Source organism: Thunnus maccoyii, chromosome 2 (genome assembly GCF_910596095.1).
Source record: "Thunnus maccoyii chromosome 2, fThuMac1.1, whole genome shotgun sequence".
Classification (NCBI taxonomy): Eukaryota; Metazoa; Chordata; class Actinopteri; order Scombriformes; family Scombridae; genus Thunnus; species Thunnus maccoyii.
The window spans coordinates 27,349,182-27,364,153 of NC_056534.1; positions in this window are offsets into that span (position 1 = coordinate 27,349,182).

Below are 14,972 nucleotides of genomic sequence, written 5' to 3' on the forward strand. Positions count from 1 at the left end.
CTCTCTCTCTCTCTCTCTCTCTCTCTCTCTGTCTCTCTGTGTGTGCTTGTGTGTGTGTGTGTGTGTGTGTGTGAGAGAGAGAGAGAGAGAGAGAGAATATGGATTAAAGGAGTGCTTCTGCTCTAGATGATATCTTTTCTTTTTGATGTTTGAACCCAATAACAAGAGAAGTTATCTACTAGGAGCAATTGAGAAATATACTTAGCTGAATCTGCAGTGAGCATAATACATGGCTGTGTGAGAGGATTGTGAAACCAGTCTGTAGGCTCACACATGAATGTGTGGGAGTACACAGTATATATAAACATATTCCTGTGTGTTGGCCAACATGTACTGTACCTCGCGTGTATTTCAAACTGATGATCTACAGTATGTATTAAGCTCATATGAATCCTCAGTTTCTCCTCTTCTTTCTGTCCTCTAATTAGACTATACTGTGTTGGAAGCATTACTTCTGAACATTTTAATTACTTTAAAAAATAACACCCCATCAAACAGTTTCATTTTCTTCAGCTTCCTCTTTTGGTTACATTTCCTATTTTTTGTACAGATACGCTCTGTCTTGCCCTTCGGTGAATCGTAAGCCACATTAATGCACCAATATTGTAAGGAATGCAAGGCTGTGTTTCTGTGTAGAGGAAGGGTATGTTTAGCTTTTCCTTTGGCAATATCTAAAAGCTACTTCCAACTGAGCTGCTGTTCAGTTGGATTTGGTTAAAAAAAAAAACATACAGGAAAAGGTTATACAAAGAAAGAGAAATAATGGATCCAGACAGTCATGGAGTACTTAGGGATGTTGTTACAAGCTTGTACAGACAATGCAATGGATTGGCACTGTGGCAAAGGAGGGTGAACATAACCAGGAGCCATGACTCTCATTAAATGACATAAAGGATTATTACAAATTAAAGGATGGTCTCAATTGCTAAATTCTTTTATGAGTGTTGGTGGTCATTTTAGAAATTGTTACTCCATTAATAAGATTTGAAGACTTACAGCAGCTTTGATGTCTGCTGTGTGATTGACAGTTCACTCACCTGTTGCTCTCTGGGACTTGGACTGAGTATTGTCACAATATATTGGTTAGTTACTAGATTATGCTACCAGCTCTGTTAGCACAATTTAGGTAAAGTAACTAATGTTAGCTCAAGTATGCACCACTTAGTTATCCCAATAAGCTGTTTCCAGAGCGTGAAAGGCAACACACCGCACTCCTTATTTGGAAGGTCTTGCCTCCAGACAGAAAAGATTGCACCAACCATAAGCTGCAACTCTGGGATTCAAATCAGCTCCAATGCAAACCAATGGGTGATGTCACACCTTGCTACGTCCATCTTTATATACAGTCTATGGGAAAAATCTGCTGTCCTTGTTCAGCTGATGCTGATATGAGGCTTCAGTGGTCTGACTTATTCAAATAAAGTGCGTATCTTTTAAACGTAAAGACTTTTTAATGCAAAATTCCCTCTACGTGCTTCAACAGATAGTGTTTGTTTCATGAGCCAAAACTCAATACTCAGTATCCCAACATCTCAACAAAAAGGTGAAAATACAGCTGCTCTATTTTTGAGTAAAACATTTCTAAATAAATGATTATTTCAGTTACCAAATGAGTGAACTGGGAACAGGCAACAGTGCTATGCTGAAGGGCTTGTGCACCACAATATTTTCATCTCACCCCAAGGTGTACATGAAAACCACATTTTCTCTTTTTTTTCTTCTCCCAAAAAAATATAACAATACCCTCCTCCTTTTCTGCCCCTTCCTAATAATAATTTTTGTACAATTCCTAAATTACCTAAATGTAGGTTTTTTTAATTGTTAAGTTCCCCCCACACAAAAACCTCCAGTGTATACCTTGACTATGAAGGCTTGTTTTGGCTTTGCCTTCAGATCTCCCACTGTTTTTTAATATGTTTAAAATTGTCATGTGTGCAGCTCAGCAGTGTTCTTTGGCCACTTCCTTTCATTACAGAGACCATTAATGTCTTCCTAAGCTTGGAGAGACAAAGGAAAATGAGAAAACAGGCAGAGAAGAATGAAAGCAGACAAAGAGTGTCAAAGGATAGTGCTGCTTTGAATAAGAATAGAAAGAATTACAATTTCTTCACAAGTTTCATCTAAAATTCCTGACATCACTCGGAATTGTCATCCACTTTACCTCCTGTTTTTGAAACTTACAAAGCAATCAATAGTATTAGCAGTGCCTGACTGGACTTGGAAATTAATGTCTCTTTCTAGTTGAATTGATAGCTATACTTTAAAAGAAACATCTTCTTTTCTCTTCTGTGTCAAATCTTTCCAATACTAAATTCAGTGCTTAACAGGCTACGGAGTGCACTGTGAAAGATTTATACCAAGTGTTGCTAGGCTAGTGTGCCTTATTCATAACACCTTCATATTTCATAAAAGCAGCTCATGCAGAAGAAATTGAACTTTGATGTTTTCCTCATTCTAACTTTTACTCCCATTTGTTGGAAGTCCACTCCTTGAGCTTCAACTTCTTATTATTGTGTCTGAAAGAGTAAGTGTAGCTATGAAGTTGGCACTACCTTTCTTCTTTCTCTTAAGATTCTATGAACAGGGACTGTATTCACAAACATTTAGAGAAAACTCTGAGAGAGCTCCTCATTTAGAACATCTTCTTTATGAAAGTGTTCATTCAAGTTCGTGTCTTATAGTGAGGAAGAGTAGTTGATGGTGTTGCTAGGTACAGTGCTCTCTTTTAGATACTGTGATTAGTCAATCAAGAACATTTTTGCCACCCTTTGTTTAGTCTCTCAGAATGAATGCAAAACTAATGACATTCTCATCAGTCTCAGCTGTCCTTTGTGTTTAGTTCTAATTAGCAAAGGTTAGCATGCTAAGCTAAGATATTGACCATGGTCAACATTACTCCTGCTTAACATCAGCATCTTAGCATTGTCATTGTGAGCATGTTTTGATTCAACATTGTTGTTTTCATTCAGCTCAAAGCACTGCTGTGCCTAAATACAGCCTCACAGAGCTGCTAGCATGATTGTAGACACTTAGGTTTATTTTATGTATTAACCTGTTTCCTCAAATTATGTGAAATTTGTTATTCTATTATAAAGAACCTTTTTAAGCTTTTGTTTTGAAAGTTACTATACAAATAAACTTTATTATTATTGCTAATAAAGCTTTTTTATATGAATTATTATCAGCATTATCCCTTAATGGGAACACTTACTCAACTAATTCAACTAATAATACTTATGCAACTAATATCTCATATATCAACTTATCGAATGATGCTTCGAAAACAGACTTATGTGCTGTTTTTCAAGTCACATGTTTTGAAGTTCATGGATCTTGTAGAATTTAAGACACAAATAATGTATGAAGCAAGAAACAATTAACTTCTGGGTAACATATGAAAAAATGTTCTTAGACAGAGAAAGGGGTTGTTATTCAAGAGGAAAGTTTAATTAAAAAAAAACAAACAACATCATTGTGTTCGCACCACTCTGAGAGTATGTCTTTCAATTTGCAGGTTAAATTTGTGGAATGGTTTGGATACAGAACTAAAGCAAAGTCCGAATATAAATCAATTCAAGAATATGTACAATTTTTTTTTAAGAGGTATAATGAGGAGGAAGGGTTGGTAGAATGAACGTTGAGGTGATTGTCTAAGTTATATCTGACTGACACTGGGTGGATATTTATTGTAAAATCAATATAATACATTAAGAAAAAGATAAAAGCTGTTTTTTTATATACATCCTTAATTAAAAGGGACATGCATCATTGTCATGTCAATGTTCCAAACAATTCTCTGAATGGTCCACTAGCCTGAGGTCATACAAACATTAACTGAAGAGTTGTTGATCATGTTTACAAGGTCTTGAACAAGGAGCAACAAGGTCAACTGCATGCTTTCTTTTAGCTTTAGTGTTTCTCTTCCTTCCTATGTAAATATAGCTCTCAGCAGATTCTTCAATAGGTATTAAGAGGAAACTCTTAGCAAGGTACATTTAGTGTCATTCAAGAGAACTCCTGGTGGTCAGATAAAATACTCTGTGAATGTGGTCCCTGATCACAAATGAGCACTTTTCAGTACTCAGTGAACAGGATTGAGAGCTGCCACTTGAAATTGGGAGTTATTTATGAAAAAAATAATTTACTTCTATTTCTCTCTGCACATATATGTGTGTGTGTGTGTAGAGAAAGAGAGAGAAAAAGAGTCAAGCATGGCAGTGGGGCTCACACTGTCATTCTCATTGGACAGCCATGCACATCTTTCATCACTGTGTGTGTGTAATAATAGCTGTGCTGGACTCTTTCCCCTGCCAGTCTCACAGTTTGACGCTTGTTTGTCCTTCAAGTCTGGCAAAAGCTTCTGAAACACATAACCTGTCTTGCTGTGTGTGTAAGTGCATCTACAGTTGATGGACAAAACAGAAAAATCTTCTTTTCACACAAGAAGAAACCCTAAGCATTCCTACTCTGCTCATACAATGACTGAATGTATTGTACCAGTAATTTTAAGTGTCTCACATATGATTTATTATGCACTTCTTCATATAGAACCTTTTGGCAGAGCAACAAAGGGTCAGGCCAGATCCTTGTTAACAAGGCCTTTGAAATGAGTCTGAGAGCCTACAGTGTTTTTCTGTCAGTAATAATGTGATTTCATTTTGTCCTTGAGTATGTTAGGCAATCTAATTAAATATTTTACACATTTATATTTAAATAATTATTGGAGTGTTCAGATATTATTGGGTACACGGTCAAATTAACATGTTAGGGGACAAAGATTTGTCGTTGGACTCCTAATGACTTTCTCCCATCTTCTCCCACCCTGTGAATTGTGTATGTGCCCTGTCGCCTCCATACAGCAGATTATACATGGTAGCTTAAGTTATTTACCCAGATATCCACCATACCTGGCCTCAGGGTTTTTTTTTGTTTCAGTCAGTTTGAAGAACAATATAAGCAAAATGTAAACTGCAGTAAGTGGAAGATAAGGCTGATCTGTTGTCAACAAACTGAAAAGACCAAAACCAACAATGAACTGATCTGACTAAAAAGTTTCTGTATGGCCAAAGCCTGATACAGCTCAGTCCACTGTGCCACAGACCCCGTTATTGTCACAAACTCAGTTACACTGTGACCTTCATTATGATGAATGTGGACACTGTGGTATATTTTGTGTCACACACATTTTCCTGCTACTGTAAATACTCACTAGTGCCCCCAATGTGTATTACATTCTGAAGCTGATAATAGTCCCTAGTTACCTCTGTTTAAGTAACCACTGCAAATTACTGAGCCCGACTATAATAGGATATTTATTAGCCTTCATTAACAATGATGCTATATATTTGAGAACCATTTTTAAAGATGTACAGCTCTAGTAGAAATGAATGTGACAGGCCTTTTTCACAGCACACATTTAGACTTGTCAAAGTCAGAAAAGCCCAGGTGTTACAAATAAGATTAACCATGTCTCTGTTCTATTCAAGTGTCCACTAAGTCGTGACAGTGTGACAGTGAGCCAGCGTGCACAATATCAGGACCCTGAAACTGGAGCAGCTAAATGGAATTTAGCCATCATTTATTTTATTATTTATATCTGCACTTTCCTATACTGTGACATGTAAAAAAGTCCATTGGAGCTGAGCCCCATAGGCTGGGAAATCAGAGAGTACTGACATACAGACAAACACATTTTTGGGTTTGGTCTTTTTGTGGGATTTACTGTCAACAATAATGACAGCCTTATCCTTAAAAGCTTCACAATCCAATATTTTTATGTTAACAACTGATAAAATGATACTGTATTATGTGAAAGAGATCATTTGTAGTGATGAACCTCAGCTTTGTGGAGCAGTCTAATGACTTTCAGCTCACTGTTTGGTAATTTACTATTTGGTTTAGTGATGAACCTCGTTTCCAGCCCATTGTATTCTACCTGCCCACCATCAAATGACAGATAAAGTTAGCAACTAGCTGGTGAACACAGGGGAGCATTTTGCAGCCATAGAGTGAGCCAAGCGGCCAAAAATCAATTATTGCAGCTTTAAGTTATTAGAATTTGATTTTGTCTCAGGTCAAAACAGTGCCACAAGATAAATAATAAGTAATGCAGGACCCGTCTTAAAGAGGAGATAATATGCTAATTTCCTCTCCCAATCAGCCCACTCTGGTCTGATTGGTTAGCTCCGGGAAGCTGCTCTTCAGCAGACTTCTGCCAGCTCCGGAGGCTACGTAACAGACAGTAGTGGGTGGATTTTGGTCCTTTTTCCTCTTCTTTACTTGAAGTCAACATCTCAGATAAATCTGTACATGTAGATGTTCAAGCTCGAATCTGATCCAAAATATGCAAGTGGACAAGCTTTGGAACTTTGACCATGTTTAACATATACATCCAACATTATAACAATATGTAAATGACAGAAAATCACAAAAAGCATACTATGTTCCCTTTAATGATATTGCACTTTAGTGGTACACATTCCTAAACTAATTTGAAATAAATTAAATTACATAGAAACCAATAAACACAATGAACCTGGGGATTTTGGGACATTGGTGGTCTACCTTGGATTGGTATCATATACATTTTTAAATTAATTGTGGTTGTTTTAAAGATATTATTCATCAAGAAGGAGAACCTCCAATACTCTGACCATAAAGACTATGACCTGTTGATTCCCACAATATAGCTGTTCATACTATGACACATCCAACACCAGTCTTCCTTCAGTTTTTCTTAATTTGCTTTTGCAGGCAATATATATTCTAATATCTCTCAGTACTGAGTACAACACTGAATACAAGAAGTTTTCCACTTTCAGCTCTGCCATAAACTCCAACTTTAAAAATTTCTGATGTATAGTTTTTGTTGACAACGTCAAAGAAGTTGTGGATCGATTCTGAGGTCATGAGGCTGTAATTTTGTAATTTTGTAATTTTGTAACTGGCCATTGTTTTTTTTTCTTTTTCTGATGCAGTTTCCACAGCATTTGTACATTCCCCCTCCACACTGAACAATAATACTGTTTCACTGATCGAGCCCCTACAATTTGGGCATCGACTATTTTGTCGCTTTGGAACTCTGTTAATTGTCTCATGTTGCTTTGAAAACCTCCTCTGTCCAAATGGTGATTGTCAGCAGCTCATCATTGTTCAACATAGCTTGGCTGTGTCAGCTGCCTTTGTAATTGTGTGCCCATTTGTTCAAAGTTCCTTTTCATGTGGTGTTTTCATCATGTTGTCCACCCTATAAATCCCATCTCCTGATCTATCTTGTTTTTCTCTCCTTGTCCTCTTTTGTACAGCCCTCCTCCCCACCTCTCTTGTTTCATACAACCCGTTTTCTCACTCTCACCTCTTTGACCCCCAACCCCCCCCCCCCATCACTCCCTCCACATGTTTCTCCTCCACCCACACCAAACTGTTCCTCTGTAAATCCCCTGGCATTCCAGAGGCTCAACATGTTGATCAATGCATTTATTGTCACTGAGTTGCAATACACAAGCACACACACTTGCACTGTGGTGCTACATTTTCAGCCAAGCATAGGATTACTTGTGTTGAGCTGGTATAGCAAGCAGCACAGCGAGGACTGGGAACATTGAAAAGTGCCATTTTGACTTGTCATTTCCCCTCGTTTAGCTGTAGGCACATACCCACCCACACTCCCAAAACACAGCGGCTCCTGTCGCCACTGTCATCAGGCAGCAGTTTTATTATTCTGTTTAACTACTTTCTCTGTCTCCTTGTCAAGAAGCTGAAAATGCCACTTGAGTGTCTACATTTACATGGCTCCTAGTAGATACACTTATAGAGTGTGGATTTAATTCTTGTGTTTTTTACTCTTTGCTTGTGGAGTGATAGAATGTGTATGTGTATGCATATTTCCCCACACATCTGTGCTTTTTTACCTAAACAGCACCAACATTTCCCCATTTCTTCATATGGCCACATCCACTGTTTGGTTTTATAGGTATTTTAGCAAACCCGTCCTCCTGTCCGATTCAAGCTTGCACACATGCAGAACCACAAATCAAAAACAGACTGACATTAGAAGTTCAATCAGCCGGGAGATTGCCGCTGAATCCCCAAACTGCCATTTGAAAATGTCGTCAGTGCTCCTTAAGCACCACGCGAGAAATATACTAGCTCATGCTCCTGAACAACAATCATTACTTTGAAGAGAGCAGGGATGGAGGTCATTAAAAGTTTATTCCACTGAAACCAAACATGATAAACATGGCCTTTAACAGTTTTGGAGAGAGGAGACGAGAACGAAGGAGAAAAGAAAAGACAGGAGAGTACAGGAGCAATCTTCTAAAGAGAAATCGCAGGATCAGAATCATTCACAGCAGTTGTTTATTAAAACCCACTCTAACTGTTACTGTAGAGTCATAATGATGCATTTGCAAGGATGAAGCGTCATCTGTGAACCTGATTATCCTAAATTGTTTAGACAGAAAGTGAGAAACCAAACATTTGCTTGAAGTGAATGTTTTTTGTACATGAAAACCTTTTCTTTTACATTAGTCTAACAGCACTCAAGGCTTTGTTCTTAAAAACCTATTGTTCCTTGTGCCTTGGCTTTCACAGGCTTGATATGAAATACTGATTAAGAGCATCATATTGATATTGATACACTTCATTTGAAAAATGCATTCAGTAGGGGTCAGTGTTGCTCCATGGAAATGATCGAGACCACCAGCCTTCTACACTTTCTGTTGATTGAGCTGTGTGTATGTCTGTGCGTGAGTGTGTGAGTGTGTGTGTCATTGAGAGCAAACCTTGTCAACATAAATTGATATGACACCACACACACACGCACACACTCACTAATCTTGTCTCCGGCTCTGATTTCTACCACTATCAAGCAGATGACACCTTTTTCTTTACTCTGACTGCCTCCTCTCATTTCCTCTTTTCCAACTTATTGGTCTTTTTGTGTTTTGTGAAGTGTTCTACCCTCTGGCCACACACACTCACACACACACACACACACACACACACGCACACACACACACAGTGAGAGTGGGAAGGGATGATAGTTATGGTTTGTGTTTTCTCCTTCTTCTCTTGGTAAAGTGAGCCACCCAGAGCAAAAGGACACACACACAAACACACACATAGACACACACTTTTTTTATTTGCTCTTGAGGGAACAGAGCAGATGGAAAGAATCCCTACAAGGGGCAACAAGCAAGAATAGTGGTTGGTCAAACACTTTCCTCTGAGCCTGTCTCTACATGGAATGAAAGTGTGGTCATTTTGATGTGAAATTTTCTTCCTTAGTTTTACAGTGTATATATACAGTATATGTGTGTGTGTGTGTGTGTGTATACAAGTGGCCATTTGTAGGAGACACAAATATGATGAACTATGTGTGTGCACATGTATTGTGTGTGTGTGTGTGTGTGTGTGTGTGTGTGTGTGTGTGTTATCAGTATCAGCCAGGATGATTTAGACTGCTTTAGCTGCGTAATGTTCATCTACTGTTTGGTTAAAGGTACTCTCTCTCTCTTCCTCTCTCTTCATACCTCTCTCTCCCTCTTACCAGAACCTATTAGATGGCTTGTTGTGGAAGCCAGGGAAGGGAAAAAAAATCCAAGGCTACATTTCCTCTCCGTGGCTAAGCCTGCTGCCACTATCTGGACAACTATTGACGGTCTCTGGGCCAGCAGACTGAGGTCTGTCTCCCAATGTACTGAGAGAACGCGATAGAGAGGAAAACAGGAGCTGGAGATGGAGAAAGAGAGACAGATTGGATTAGCTGAGTCGCAGTTATTCCATTACCTTTCAGCGACGCACACACACAGTTCCCCACATGATGGTATTTGGCCAGAGACTGCAACATTTCCTTGCTGAACACAAATAGAAAATAGAGGAAGAGAGAAAGCGGAGGAAAAAAGTGAAATGGTGAGAAAATTGATTGAGTAGGCGTTCCATTAATTGCATTCTGAGCGCCGGTTCTGGAAGCTCTGTGAATTCTGAGCACTGGAATTAAAAGTATCCCAGTATGTCCTCTGATGATTCTGTCTTTTGAGTAGCTTAGCAGCATAATATTTAATAACCCCTGAGTAAACACTGGGAGGAATTGCTCAGTAAATAATTGAGGGGAAATTTATAAATAATTTTCCCTCTTAATCTACTCCAGTGCACTGCTGCCAGGTCTCCAAAGTGATGCTCATCCCTCTGGACAGTGGGCAGTTCTGCCTTCTCGCCTCATGGGGGCGCTCTGGTTACACTGTAAAAAAAACATCTCCTCAGATATAAATAAATGGGTTATTCACAAAAAAATAGTACATGCTTCTAAGAAACAGGCCCTAACCCTCTATTAAAATCCTGTTTTTGAGAAGACTACTTTTGTTATCGGCGCTGTCTCAGATTTCTGGGCGTTTTCAGGAAATGAGAGGTTTTGTACTCCCTGAGCTGCTGCAGAGTTCTACAACCTGCTCCTAGGTCCATACAAAATGTCAGGTTGGTACTGAGGCAGGCCTGTTTGACTTTGGACTTGGACTGAGGTGTCCAAAAAATCCAAAAACCACAATTAAGTATTAATATTACCTCCAATGTGATTTTCCTTTCTCCCTTCATTCCTCCTTTTTTCTTCTTTGACCACTAGCTTGCATCTCTTGCCTTTTCTTCAGTTCAGTTTCCCTCCCTCCCTTCCCTCTGTCATTCCTTCCCTGCTTCAGCCGGTAGCCTTGTATACAATTAACAACTGTTTGCTAATGAGAATGAGTGGGGGCTCATTATTCATTATATCATTAACATTTAATTGCTCTGTCCTAATCCTAATAACCATCTCACACAGTTTAATCGGTTGTCACTTTCTGGTCCGACCACAGCGTGAGTTGTTTGACAGGAAGTCTCCCATGAGCTAAGGTTAGTTTTATGTTCTTGATAAAAGTTTTTACGTTAAATTGTAATGGACTGCAGCTTTAGAGATCATCTGGGGAATAATAACTTGGAAAGTCATGGGAAAGTATGTCAGACAAATTCCCCTCTAGTTGCTGAACACATATGGTTTAAGTGGGGGAGCGTCTTTGGTCTCATCATTTCAGCTGTTGCTGGTGTGCTCTTCTTTCCCCGCTTCTTTTTCTCTTACCGTCTTCCTCCCTCTCTATCTGTCCCACCATCTCGCTCTCATTTTCCATTTCTTTCCCTCTTTATCTCACTGCATGTCTGTTTGTGTGTCTGTCTCCTCTTCCCTCACCCTCATCCGTCCCACAGCGGTTCTATAAATTGTACAGGGCCAAGCAGCGGACGATGTGGGAGATGCTGACACCATGAGTGGCAGGAAGAAAGAGTGGAGGCAGGACAGAATCCTCCCTCCACCACTCATCACTGGAGAAAAGGAGGGAGACTTGGACGTGGATGCGAAAGGAGGAAGGGACAGAGAAAAAGAGAGAGAGAGGGTGAGTGAGTGGTGGGAAAAGAGAGAAGGGAAAAAGAAAAGGGAGTGAGCAGCCACCCAACACAGTCATCAACTCCCTTCCATCCATCATCTGTCTCAGCCCAAAGGCTGCCACTGCTTCATCAGCATCAGCTCCTTGTACATTGCGTGCCTGTGTGTGCACGTGCACATGCACATGCACAGGGGGGTTTATGAATATTTGTTTGTAAAAGTGTGTGCAAGATTGAGTGTGTAGATGTGTATTGTGCGCGTGTGTGTTTGATTGGCTCACTCCTTTTTTATATATAACTTTACACTTAACTTTATACTTAACTTTTTCCATATTCTTTTTGAACATTCATACATTTTTCTTCTGCTGTAAATATACAGTCAAATGAAACAGAACATTGAGTTCTCTTATTTTGGAGTTATTTTAATTGACTATTTGTATTTGTAATATTCACCAAATATGGTAAGATTGAAAGAGATTTCACTTATAAACAAATCAGCTTTTTAATGCAATGTGACCTTTGCGCCACTTGCAGTAGAGATCTAAATCTAACCTAAGCTTTTAAACATGAAGACATTAACAAAAACAAAACAACAAATGCATGCTGGGAGCTGGAGCCTATCCCAGAATGCATTAAGGAAAAGGCAAGAAAACAGTTCCTTGCTGTTGCAGAAATAGTTCCAGTCCACTTAGAGTTTCATGTCTGTATGCTGTTAGGAGAAGCTGAAAACCTGCATGAACTGTTGCAAAGTCAAAACAGAGAGTACCAACACCCAGTCACTATGCTGCTCATTATGCATTCACCAAACAACACAATGTGTGAGGCAATAATTTTCCACTTCATATGTTTGTTTCAGGGGAAGTTTAATAAAGACTAAAACCAAATGAGAACCTTAAATCAATAAAAAATAGGGATTAAGAATCTTGCTACAATGATCCACCATCTCTTTTGATAGATCCACCCATCTGTACTGCATTGTAATTGTTATGATAAGGCTGAGCCTGTAGCACAGAGGCTAATGCAAGCTTGTGGGTTTGATCTTGAGTGTTGACTTTGCTAGCTTGTAGCTACAACCAGAAGAAGTAAATTTGCCATAAACATTCACAACAATTCTAGTCAACAGTAATCCTGATAAACTAATTTATTGTAGAGAAAAAAGGTACATGGTAATATGTAATGCAACATATGTAATGCCTGCTTGGGGCAGGCATTACATATGTTGTGAGACATTGCATACAACCCTCGTAATTGTTGGTATCTTCTGGTAAATCCAGCATTAAAAATATTACATCAGTTTATCCAGTTATTTCATGAAACATTCATCTTCAAAACTGGATTCCTGTTTGATAACTTTATCATCCACCACTGTTACTCACCTTCCAAACATTTGTGTTTTGCAATGCCATTCCTTGGTATCCCTCATCTGTTTGTCCCAGTACGTTACTTCTTCTTGTGACCATTCACCAGACATTTTTCAGTCAAACATCTGATTTGAAGTGTGCCCAACATAGTACTTGTATAATCTAATCTATCTAGTTAAAGAATTTATTTAATATTTAGAGAAATAAACTTGTTTTGCTTTTCTTGATGAGGGTAAGATGAGAATATGGATATCAATCTCATGTTTGTATCAAGTATGAGGTGTCATGAAGGTACAGCCAGCATGCAATTAGCTTTAGCTAAGCAACAGAAGAAAACAGCCAGCCTTCTCTCTCCAGCGTTTCCAAATTTCATCTACAAGCACCTCGAAAGCTCACTAATAAACATGTAGTATCTCATCAAACACATTTTTTGGTTTGATGGGGAGTAACTGCCCAAACTATTTCTCTTCAGGAGCCTCCAGAAAGTCACTGCACCCAGCTGCTGTTGGTCAAGAAATAATTCCATCAGTAAATCCTTCTAAAACAACCTCTTGTTTCTACATTTCTGTTTTTGCATTAATTTATAAAACTGAGAGGTGCTGGTAGGCAGATTTTATTTATTTATTTATTTTTTTTTATCTTTGGACAGAGCCAGGCTAACTCTGCTTCCAGTTGTTATGCTAAACTAAGCTAGCTGTAGCTTCATGTTTAGTGTACAGAAGTGAGAGTGATATCCATCCGCCGATTTAACTGTCGGCAAGTAATCAAAAACTATGAAAGAATAGTCTCTAAAATACCCAGAATGCAGTGTGACATGGTCCTGTTCCCTTCAATAAATGGTTGGAAGACATGGGCAGTAACAGTTGTGTAGATTCGGTCAGTCAAATTAATTTGTAATTAAAGTGTATTGTAATTAAAATTGAGTATTTTTTTTAACATCATTATCTTTATTAAAATGTTAACAGATATTTTAAAGATGACATAAGAGTATTAGGATAAAGCTCATGTAATTTGAAAAGAAATACCCACCCTGGCACAATAAATGTTGTAAAAAACATCTTGACATTTCCATACAAACTGTGCTTCACTCAACTTAACCTTTTTGTTTCATTTTATTGCTTCCCCCCAGCTCTCTCCCTGTCTTTCCGTCATCCCTCCGGTTGCCTTTGGCACCATATTGCTAATTGTGCTTTAAGAGCAGAGATCTAATTGTGCAGAAAGAAATTTGGGCTGGAGGGATTATCCCAAGCTTTTAGTAGTTGTTTATTATTCAGCCAAATGCCAAAACCAGTGGCTAATGCTTTCATTCACACCCAGACATAGGTGGCAGTCATTTAAGGGTTGATAAAAATAAGACATTATGCTTGTTATTTTCATTTTGGCTAGGAGTGACCTCCAATGATTTTCAGTTGGCTAAATAAGGCCTCTCAGTTTTAACAGTGAGAAATCCTTATTTCCTCTGCAAGCCTTGTGGTTGATATTTAGTGCGAATGCCCTTTGCAAGTCTTCTCTACTTCATTATATTTGCTGCCTGCTCCAACCTCTCCTCCACCTTTTTCAGACAGTCAACAAAGCCACATGCACAGCCAGACTTCCCATAACACTCTCCCTGCTCCTCCCCTTCCTCCTCTGAGGAAAGGGCAAATGAATGATGCTCACTGTATCGACACAAAACTTTTCTCTTGCTCTCCTCCCTACCCGTCTCCTCCCTCTTTGCTAATGAGCAATGCTAGCTCTATTGACCTACTTGTGGACTTAAAGGAAATCCAATCACAAATGCCTCAGGTCGCTTTCTTCCCACTTTGGGAGATTAAAAGATTCAATTCTCCCTGCCTATCCACACTCATCATCATCATTTCTCCTTCCTCTCCTTTCGTCTGTCTGCTCCGCTGTCTGCCCCTCCCCTGAACCCCCACCCTCGCACCCCACTGCCACTCTCTCTTCCTCCCTCCTTACTCCCTAACTAAGTTTTCAGTCTCTTTTACAAACTTGCTCTTTGTCTTTCCCATTCAGACACGAGGAGAGCGGAGTAGAGGAGAGCAGCCGTGCAGATAATTATCAGCAGGAGACAAGGGTGTTATTGGGACACAATGGAGCTGGCGGACAGAGTCTGATCTAGTCGGCTGCAGAAGGACAATGAATCATTGGCCGCAACACATCTGCAATGTGTACAAATATGCACCGACACACGCCCTCCTACACACATAC